The sequence below is a fragment of the Arachis hypogaea genome, chromosome 3 (assembly GCF_003086295.3).
Source record: "Arachis hypogaea cultivar Tifrunner chromosome 3, arahy.Tifrunner.gnm2.J5K5, whole genome shotgun sequence".
Classification (NCBI taxonomy): domain Eukaryota; kingdom Viridiplantae; phylum Streptophyta; class Magnoliopsida; order Fabales; family Fabaceae; genus Arachis; species Arachis hypogaea.
Window position 1 is genome coordinate 116,698,397 of NC_092038.1, and position 10,576 is coordinate 116,708,972.

The 10,576-nt window shown below is 40.7% G+C and overlaps 1 non-coding gene across 1 annotated transcript; it reads left to right on the top strand.

Moving 5' to 3' along the window:
• Positions 1–9,175: 9,175 nt before the first annotated feature.
• On the top strand, positions 9,176–9,283 carry LOC112793160 (small nucleolar RNA R71). Its single transcript, XR_003197867.1, has one exon. It is a non-coding gene; the product is annotated as a small nucleolar RNA R71 (small nucleolar RNA).
• Positions 9,284–10,576: the final 1,293 nt, after the last annotated feature.

Here is a 10,576-nt window from a genome sequence, read left to right on the forward strand (position 1 = left end):
GTATACACAAGGAAAGAAAGTATTTTTTATGTATGACGAGTCCTTCAGAGATTTTAAGAACTACTTTTTTAAAGTCCGAGCTGTTGAGGGAGCTCGACCATTTTTCTTAGAGTCGAATAATGAACCTGCCTTCCCCTTATGCTGGCAAAAGAATGTTGTGGTGTCTAGATATTCGTGGGAGATGCTTGATGAGGTCGAGCAGGCTTTTGTAAGTGTGTTGGAGGAGATTTGGGGGCAACCCCCCATCTCGACACAAAGAAATTTTTAGGGGACCCCTCCCTTCTCCGAGCTGAGCTGGGTAGTGGTCGACTTCTTTTTTGCTTTTACTTGCTTTTGTTTCTTTTTCTTCCAAGGTTGCTGGGGAAGGGTCGTCTCAAGTTCCTCCTAAGAAGCTGACTTCGGGCACTTCCGGGCCGAGGAGGGTGATCCCTACTCCTCAGGTTCATTTAGTTGATCCTCCCCAAGCTTCTGCTGCTACCTCTTCTCCTACTGCCGGCCCTCTTCCAAAAAGACAGAGAACTGTTGAACCTTTTGACCTCGATGCCCCTCATTTTGATGCTGTGGGATTTGTTGATAATCAAATCACCCCTTACGGCCGACTTCCTATGAATGACGTGTCCATTCTTCACCACTTAGATTTCATCACCCGGAGTAGTGTTAAGATGGCACACATAGGTGCAGCTTTGTTCCGAACTGCCCAGGCCATCCCAGTTCATGCAACAAAGGCCTTTATGGAGGAGGCTAAGTCGGAATTTGATAGGATCAAGGGGTTGAAGGAGGAGCTTGAGAAAAAGGTGGCAAAGCTGGAGAAGGAATTGGAAGGTGAGAAAACTCGGGCTACTACTGTGGTGGTTTCTGTAAATCTGGCTGAGGAGATGGTGCATAAGCAAAATGAGGGCTATATCCGGACTTATTTTGTACAGCCCGGTCTGTGGGCTTTTGAACTCTAATTTTTGTAATTTGTGGTTTGTTTGGCTTGGATATTTTGGTTGCTTTTCTTTAGCAACTCTATTTAGAAAAATGAAGTAGTTTCTTAAGCTCTTGAGGTCAACTGTTCGGGTGGCCTCTTGAGTCTTTTATTATAGTAGCTTTGTTTCTTTGTGATATGCTTGTCTGCAGCTTTGTTAGTGCTTCCAGGAATCTTTAGAGTGTTAGAATCTTGTTGTCCGACCTCTTTTGATGGCCTTTATTTATTTTCTGCTTTAGTCGAAATGGCTTTTGAGGCTAGTGACGTGGTGGAAATTGGCAGATTAAGAATTATTAAGAAAAATAGCATTGCAAGTACATCTCTTAACTAGCAAAATTCACTTGTCAATTTTGAAGGGTTGTCACAAAATTAGAATTAAAATACTGGGAGTATGAATCCCAGGTCGTCTCCCAACGAGTTGCGGAAAGATGTGCTATTTTATTAATCAGAGGTTTTCCAAAATGGTTTTTGAGTTTGATAAACAGGAAATTAAATCAGAGAATTTATGTAATTTAAATAAAAATCTTGACCGGGAGAAGATCAATTGGAAATTTCATCCTTGTTGGATTTTTCTCAAGATCAATTGGTAATTGGTAGTTATTTCCACTCAGTTATCCTTTATTGAATAAAGGAAAGTTAAGTAAGTTGGAAGTCAACTTTTATTCACAAGTCCTAATCCTCTCCCTTGGGAAGGATTAGCGTTAGTGACTAGAGATTCAACCAACAATAAACCCAATTACAAATTTACTCTTGAGTATTCCAACTCAAGGTTCTCCTTTTAATCAACTCCCAATCAAGTTGGGAAACTACTCCATTATCATAAATATAGACTTCACAAAATTAAGAGGGGAAATAAAAAGAGGCATGATAAACAATAATCAAAGAAATCAATTAAAAATAAAAATAGTCTTTGTATTGATAAACTCTAAAAATAATCTAATGGTAACTCTGGACAAATTAAGGATACGAAAGAGTAAGTAAAAAGTAAGTAAACAAACTAGAATAACCAGTTCCGAAGGTAGACTCTTCTCAATAACCAAAGCAAAATCTTCAAATCCTAAACTATGAGTATAAAGAAAAAAACTTAGAGGAAGAGGTAGAATTCTCTCTCTCGATCCAAAAACTAAAAACTAGAAATTATGTAGAATCAGAATTGTGTTTAGTCTCTACATGTTTCCTCACTCTAATATGCATTTCTGGGCCAAAAGCTGGGTTAAAATGCGGCCCAAAATCCACGCCAGCAATTTCTGCAAATTCTACAGATCGCACACGTCACGCGACCGCGTCGTCCATGCGTTCGCATTATCCAGCGTTTTTCCGTGCCACGCGTGCACGTCGTCCACGCATTCGCGTCACTCGTGCAGCTTCCAATCCACACGTTCGCGTCAGGCACGCGAGTACCTCACTGCGATTTCCTCCATTTCGCGTGGTCGCGTGAGCCATGCGCCCGCGTCACTTCTCGCTGGTCATCTTCTCAATTTCTTGTGTTCCTTCAATTTTTGCAAGCTTCCTCCCCATTCTCTAAGCCATTCCTACCCTATGAAGCCTGAAACACTTAACACACAGATCACGGTATCGAATGGTATAAAGGAGAATAAAAATATACAATTAAAAGATCTTTAGGAAGCAAGTTTTCAATCATAGAACAATTTTAGGAAAGAATTGTAAATACATGCAAATCATATGAATAAGTGGGTGAAGACTTGATAAAACCACTCAATTAAACACAATATAAATCATAAAATAATGGTTTATCAGCTAGCTTTGTTCGACTTATTCTTTTTAGTACTCCCATAGAATACTTGTAGGTTGATTTTGGTGAGGTCGTGGCTTTTTGAGCTGTGTCCTTTCTAGTGCACGCTGGTGCACGAAATTGTGATCATCAATGGCGCCATCAACATGGTACGCTCAATTGTAATCTCACTTCTTTATCACAACTTCGCACAACTAACCAACAAGTGTACTGGGTCGTCCAAGTAATAAACCTTACGCGAGTAAGGGTCGATCCCGCAGAGATTGTTGGTGTGAAGCAAGCTATGGTCACCTTGTAAATCTTAGTCAGGCAAACTCAAATGGATATAGGTGATATACGAATAAAACATAAAGATAAAGATAGAGATACTTATGTAATTCATTGGTGGGAATTTTAGATAAGCGTATGAAGATGCTTGGTCCCTTCCGTCTCTCTGCTTTCCTACTGTCTTCATCCAATCCTTCTTACTCCTTTCCATGGCAAGCTTATGCAAGGGTTTCACCGTTGTCAATGGCTACCTCCCATCCTCTCAGTGGAAATGTTCAACGCACCCTGTCACGGCACGGCTATCCATCTGTCAGTTCTCAATCAGGCCGGAATAGAATCCAGTGATTCTTTTGCGTCTGTCACTAACGCCCCGCCCTCAGGAGTTTGAAGCACGTCACAGTCATTCAATCATTGAATCCTACTCAGAATACCACAGACAAGGTTAGACCTTCCGGATTCTCTTGAATGCCGCCATCAGTTCTAGCCTATACCACGAAGACTCTGATCTCACGGAATGGCTGGCTCGGTTGTCAGGCGAGCGCTCGGTTGTCAGGCGATCAACCATGCATCGTGTATCAGGAATCCAAGAGATATTCACCCAATCTAAGGTAGAACGGAGGTGGTTGTCAGGCACACGTTCATAGGTGAGAATGATGATGAGTGTCACGGATCATCACATTCATCAAGTTGAAGAACAAGTGATATCTTAGAACAAGAACAAGCGGAATTAAATAGAAGAACAATAGTAATTGCATTAATACTCGAGGTACAGCAGAGCTCCACACCTTAATCTATGGTGTGTAGAAACTCCACCGTTGAAAATACATAAGAACAAGGTCTAGGCATGGCCGAATGGCCAGCCTCCCAATGATCTAAGATAGCATCAAAACAAAGATAACTACCCAGATATGATCTAAGAACTAAATGTCCAAAGATGATCTAGAGATCTAAAGTGATCAAAAGATGAAAATACAATAGTAAAAGGTCCTATATGTAGAGAACTAGTAGCCTAGGGTGTACAGAGATGAGTAAATGACATAAAAATCCTCTTCCGGGCCCACTTGGTGTGTGCTTGGGCTGAGCATTGAAGCATTTTCGTGTAGAGACTTTTCTTGGAGTTAAACGCCAGCTTTGATGCTAGTTTGGGCGTTTAACTCCCACTTTGGTGCCAGTTCCGGCGTTTAACGCTGGGAATTCTGAGGGTGACTTTGAACGCCGGTTTGGGCCATCAAATCTTGGGCAAAGTATGGACTATCATATGTTTCTGGAAAGCCCAGGATGTCTACTTTCCAACGCCGTTGAGAGCGCTCCAATTGGGCTTCTGTAGCTCCAGAAAATCCACTTCGAGTGCAGGGAGGTCAGAATCCAACAGCATCTGCAGTCCTTTTTAGTCTCTGAATCAGATTTTTGCTCAGGTCCCTCAATTTCAGCCAGAAAATACCTGAAATCACAGAAAAACACACAAACTCATAGTAAAGTCCAGAAAAGTGAATTTTAACTAAAAACTAATAAAAATATACTAAAAACTAACTAGATCATACTAAAAACACACTAAAAACAATGCCAAAAAGCGTACAAATTATCCGCTCATCACAACACCAAACTTAAATTGTTGCTTGTCCCCAAGCAACTGAAAATCAAATAAGATAAAAAGAAGAGAATATACAATGAATTCCAAAAACATCTATGAAGATCAGTATTAATTAGATGAGCGGGGCTTTTAGCTTTTTGCCTCTGAACAGTTTTGGCATCTCAGTCTATCCTTTGAAATTCAGAATGATTGGCTTCTTTAGGAACTCAGAATCCAGATAGTGTTATTGATTCTCCTAGTTAAGTATGATGATTCTTGAACACAGCTACTTATTGAGTCTTGGCCGTGGCCCAAAGCACTATGTCTTCCAGTTTACCACTGGATACATACATGCCACAGACACATAATTGGGTGAACCTTTTCAGATTGTGACTCAGCTTTGCTAGAGTCCTCAACTAGAGGTGTCCAGGGTTCTTAAGCACACTCTTTTTGCCTTGGATCACAACTTTATTTCTTTCTTTTTCTCTTTTTCTTTCTCTCTCTTTTTTTTTTCAAAATTTTTTTTGTATTCACTGCTTTTTCTTGCTTCAAGAATCATTTTTATGATTTTTCAGATCCTCAGTAACATGTCTCCTTTTTCATCATTCTTTCAAGAGCCAACATTCATGAACCACAAATTCAAAAGACATATGCACTGTTTAAGCATACATTCAGAAACAAAAGTATTGCCACCACATCAAAATAATTAAACTGTTATAAAATTCAAAATTCATGCAATTCTTTTCTTTTTCAATTAAGAACATTTTTCATTCAAGAAAGGTGATGGATTCATAGGACATTCATAACTTTAAGGCATAGACACTAAGACACTAATGATCACAAGACACAAACATAGATAAACACAAGCATAATTTTCGAAAAACAGAAAAATAAAGAACAAGGAAATTAAAGAACGGGTCCACCTTAGTGATGGCGGCTTGTTCTTCCTCTTGAAGATCCTATGGAGTGCTTGAGCTCCTCAATGTCTCTTCCTTGTCTTTGTTGCTCCTCTCTCATGATTCTTTGATCTTCTCTAATTTCATGGAGGAGGATGGAATGTTCTTGGTGCTCCACCCTTAGTTGTCCCATGTTGGAACTCAATTCTCCTAGGGAGGTGTTTAGTTGCTCCCAATAGTTTTGTGGAGGAAAGTGCATCCCTTGAGGCATCTCAGGGATTTGATGATGAGAGGGGTCTCTTGTTTGCTCCATCCTCTTCTTAGTGATGGGCTTGTCCTTATCAATGGGGATGTCTCCCTCTATGTCAACTCCAACTGAATAACAGAGGTGACAAATGAGATGAGGAAAGGCTAACCTTGCTAAGGTAGAGGACTTGTCCGCCACCTTATAAAGCTCTTGGGATATAACCTCATGAACTTCTATTTCTTCTCCAATCATGATGCTATGAATCATGATAGCCCGGTCTATAGTAACTTCGGACCGGTTGCTAGTGGGAATGATTGAGCGTTGGATAAACTCCAACCACCCCCTAGCCACGGGCTTGAGGTCATGCCTTCTCAATTGAACCGGCTTTCCTCTTGAATCTCTCTTCCATTGGGCGCCCTCTTCACAAATGTCTATGAGGACTTGGTCCAACCTTTGATCAAAGTTGACCCTTCTAGTGTAAGGATGTTCATCTCCTTGCATCATGGGCAAGTTGAATGCTAACCTTACATTTTCCGGACTAAAATCCAAGTATTTCCCCCGAACCATAGTAAGCCAATTCTTTGGATCCGGGTTCACACTTTGATCATGGTTCTTGGTGATCCATGCATTGGCATAGAACTCTTGAACCATTAAGATTCTGACTTGTTGAATGGGGTTGGTAAGAACTTCCCAACCTCTTCTTCGGATCTCATGTCGGATCTCCGGATATTCACTCTTTTTGAGTGAAAAAGGGACCTCGGGGATCACCTTCTTCAAGGCCACAACTTCATAGAAGTGGTCTTGATGCACCCTTGAGATGAATCTCTCCATCTCCCATGACTCGGAGGTAGAAGCTTTTGCCTTCCCTTTCCTCTTTCTAGAGGTTTCTCCGGCCTTGGATGCCATAAATGGTTATGGAAAAACAAAAAGCAATGCTTTTACCACACCAAACTTAAAAGGTTTGCTCGTCGTCGAGCAAAAGAAGAAAGAAGAGGGTAGAGGAAGAAGAAATGAGAAAGAAGGGAATGGCTTTGTGTTCGGCCAAAAAGGGAGAGTAGTGGTGTTTAGGTTGTGTGAAAATGAAGGAGTGAAGATGGGTTTATATAGGAGTAGGGAGAGGGTAGGGTTCGGTCATGTATAGGTGGGTTTTGGTGGGAAAGTGGTTTGAATTTGAATGGTGAAGTAGGTGGGGTTTTATGAAGGATGGATGTGAGTGGTGAAGAGAAAAATGGGATTTGATAGGTGAAGGGTTTTTGGGGAAGAGGTGTTGAGGTGATTGGTGAATGGGTGAAGAAGAGAGAGAGAGTGGTAGGGTAGGTGGGGATCCTGTGGGGTCCACAGATCCTGAGGTGTCAAGGAAAAGTCATCCCTGCACCAAATGTCATGCAAAAATGCGTTTTGAGCCAATTCTGGCGTTAAACGCCGGGCTGGTGCCCATTTCTGGCGTTTAACGCCAAGAGCTTGCCCTTTTCTGGCGTTTAACACCAGTCTGGTGCCCCTTTCTGGCGTTAAACGCCCAGAATGGTGCCAGACTGGGCGTTAAACGCCCATCTGCTAGCCTTACTGGCGTTTAAACGCCAGAAGGTTCTTCCTCCAGGGTGTGCTGTTTTTCTTTCTGTTTTTCATTCTGTTTTTGCTTTTTCAATTGTTTTTGTGACTTCTCATGATCATCAACCTACAGAAAACATAAAATAACAAAGGAAAATAGATAAAATATAACATTGGGTTGCCTCCCAACAAGCGCTTCTTTAATGTCAGTAGCTTGACAGAGGGCTCTCATGGAGCCTCACAGATACTCAGAGCAATGTTGGAACCTCCCAACACCAAACTTAGAGTTTGAATGTGGGGGTTCAACACCAAACTTAGAAGTTGGTTGTGGCCTCCCAACACCAAACTTAGAGTTTGACTGTGGGGGCTCTGTTTGACTCTGTTTTGAGAGAAGCTCTTCATGCTTCCTCTCCATGGTGATAGAGGGATATCCTTGAGCCTTAAACACAAAGGATTCTTCATTCACTTGAATGATCAATTCTCCTCTATCAACATCAATCACAGCCTTTGCTGTGGCTAGGAAGGGTCTGCCAAGGATGATGGACTCATCCATGCACTTCCCAGTCTCTAGGACTATGAAATCAGCAGGGATGTAATGGTCTTCAACTTTTACCAGAACATCCTCTACAAGTCCATAAGCTTGTTTTCTTGAATTGTCTGCCATCTCTAGTGAGATTTTTGCAGCTTGCACCTCAAAGATCCCTAGCTTCTCCATTACAGAGAGAGGCATGAGGTTTACACTTGACCCTAGGTCACACAAGGCCTTCTTGAAGGTCATGGTGCCTATGGTACAAGGTATTGAAAACTTCCCAGGATCCTGTCTCTTTTGAGGTAGTTTCTGCCTAGACAAGTCATCTAATTCTTTGGTGAGCAAAGGAGGTTCATCCTCCCAAGTCTCATTACCAAATAACTTGTCATTTAGCTTCATGATTGCTCCAAGGTATTTAGCAACTTGCTCTTCAGTGACATACTCATCCTCTTCAGAGGAAGAATACTCATCAGAGCTCATGAATGGTAGAAGTAAGTCCAATGGAATCTCTATGGTCTCATTTTGAGCCTCAGATTCCCATGGTTCCTCATTGGGGAACTCATTGGAGGCCAGTGGACGTCCATTGAGGTCTTCCTCAGTGGCGTTCACTGCCTCTCCTTCCTCTCCAAATTCGGCCATGTTGATGGCCTTGCACTCTCCTTTTGGATTTTCTTCTGTATTGCTTGGAAGAGTACTAGGAGGGAGTTCAGTAATTTTCTTACTCAGCTGACCCACTTGTGCCTCCAAATTTCTAATGGAGGACCTTGTTTCAGTCATGAAACTTTGAGTGGTTTTGAGTAGATCAGAGACCATGGTTGCTAAGTCAGGGGTGTTCTGCTTAGAACTCTCTGTCTGTTGCTGAGAAGATGATGGAAAAGGGTTGCCATTGCTAAACCTGTTTCTTCCACCATTACTATTGTTGAAACCTTGTTGAGGTCTCTGTTGATCCTTCCATGAGAGATTTGGATGATTTCTCCATGAAGGATTATAGGTGTTTCCATAGGGTTCTCCCATGTAATTCACCTCTTCCATTGAAGGGTTCTCAGGATCATAAGCTTCTTCTTCAGATGAAGCTTCCTTAGTACTGCTTGGTGCATTTTGCATTCCAGACAGACTTTGAGAAATCATATTGACTTGCTGAGTCAATATTTTATTCTGAGCCAATATGGCATTCAGAGTGTCAATCTCAAGAACTCCTTTCTTCTGACTAGTCCCATTGTTCACAGGATTCCTTTCAGAAGTGTACATGAATTGGTTATTTGCAACCATTTCAATTAGTTCTTGAGCTTCTGTAGGCGTCTTCTTCAGATGAAGAGATCCTCCAGCAGAGCTATCCAAAGACATCTTGGATAGTTCAGAGAGACCATCATAGAAAATTCCTATGATGCTCCATTCAGAAAGCATATCAGAGGGACACTTTCTGATTAATTGTTTGTATCTTTCCCAAGCTTCATAGAGGGATTCTCCTTCCTTCTGTCTGAAGGTTTGGACTTCCACTCTAAGCTTACTCAATTTTTGAGGTGGAAAGAACTTTGCCAAGAAGGCATTGACTAGCTTTTCCCAAGAGTTCAGGCTTTCTTTAGGTTGTGAGTCCAACCATATCCTAGCTCTATCTCTTACAGCAAAAGGGAATAGCATAAGTCTGTAGACCTCAGGGTCAACCCCATTAGTCTTGACAGTGTCACAGATTTGCAAGAATTTAGCTAAGAACTGATGAGGATCTTCCAATGGAAGTCCATGGAACTTACAATTCTGTTGCATTAGAGAAACTAATTGAGGCTTAAGCTCAAAGTTGTTTGCTCCAATGGCAGGGATAGAGATGCTTCTCCCATAGAAGTCGGGAGTAGGTGCAGTAAAGTCACCCAGCACCTTCCTTGCATTGTTGGCATTGTTGTTGTTTTCGGCTGCCATGTGTTCTTCTTCTTTGAAGATTTCTGTTAGGTCCTCTACAGAGAATTGTGCCTTAGCTTCTCTTAGCTTTCGCTTCAAGGTCCTTTCAGGTTCAGGGTCAGCCTCAACAAGAATGCTTTTGTCTTTGCTCCTGCTCATAAGAAAGAGAAGAGAACAAGAAAATGTGAAATCCTCTATGTCACAGTATAGAGATTCCTTGAGGTGTCAGAGGAAAAGAAAAATAGAAGGCAGAAGTAGAAAATTCGAACTTATCAAAGAAGATGGAGTTCGAATTTTGCATTAAGGAATAGTGTTAGTCCATAAATAGAAGGATGTGAGAAGGGGGGAAGTAATTTTCGAAAATTTTAAGTAAAGGATTTTGAAACATTTTGAAAAACACTAATTGATTTTCGAAAACCATGATTGAGAAAGAAGTAAAGTGATTTTTGAAAAAGATTTTTGAAATAAGAAATTAAAAAGATATGATTGAAAACTATTTTGAAAAAGATGTGATTAAAAAGATATGATTGGTCTTAAAAAGATGTGATTGAGAAGATATGATTTGAAAAACATTTTAAAAAGATTTGATTTTAAAAATTAATAACTTGGCTAACAAGAAAAGATATGATTCAAACATTAAACCTTTCTCAACAGAAAAGGCAACATACTTGAAATATTGAATCAAATCATTAATTGATAGCAAGTATCCTTAAAAATAGAAAGAAGTTGATTTTGAAAAAGATTTGATTGAAAAGATTTGATTTGAAAAAGATTTGATTTTGAAAAGATTTTGAAAACTAAAAAAATTTGATTTGAAAACAAAATCTTCCCTCTTGTGCCATCCTGGCGTTAAACGCCCAGAATGGTGCACATTCTGGCGTTTAACGCCCAAAACTCTACCCTTTTGGG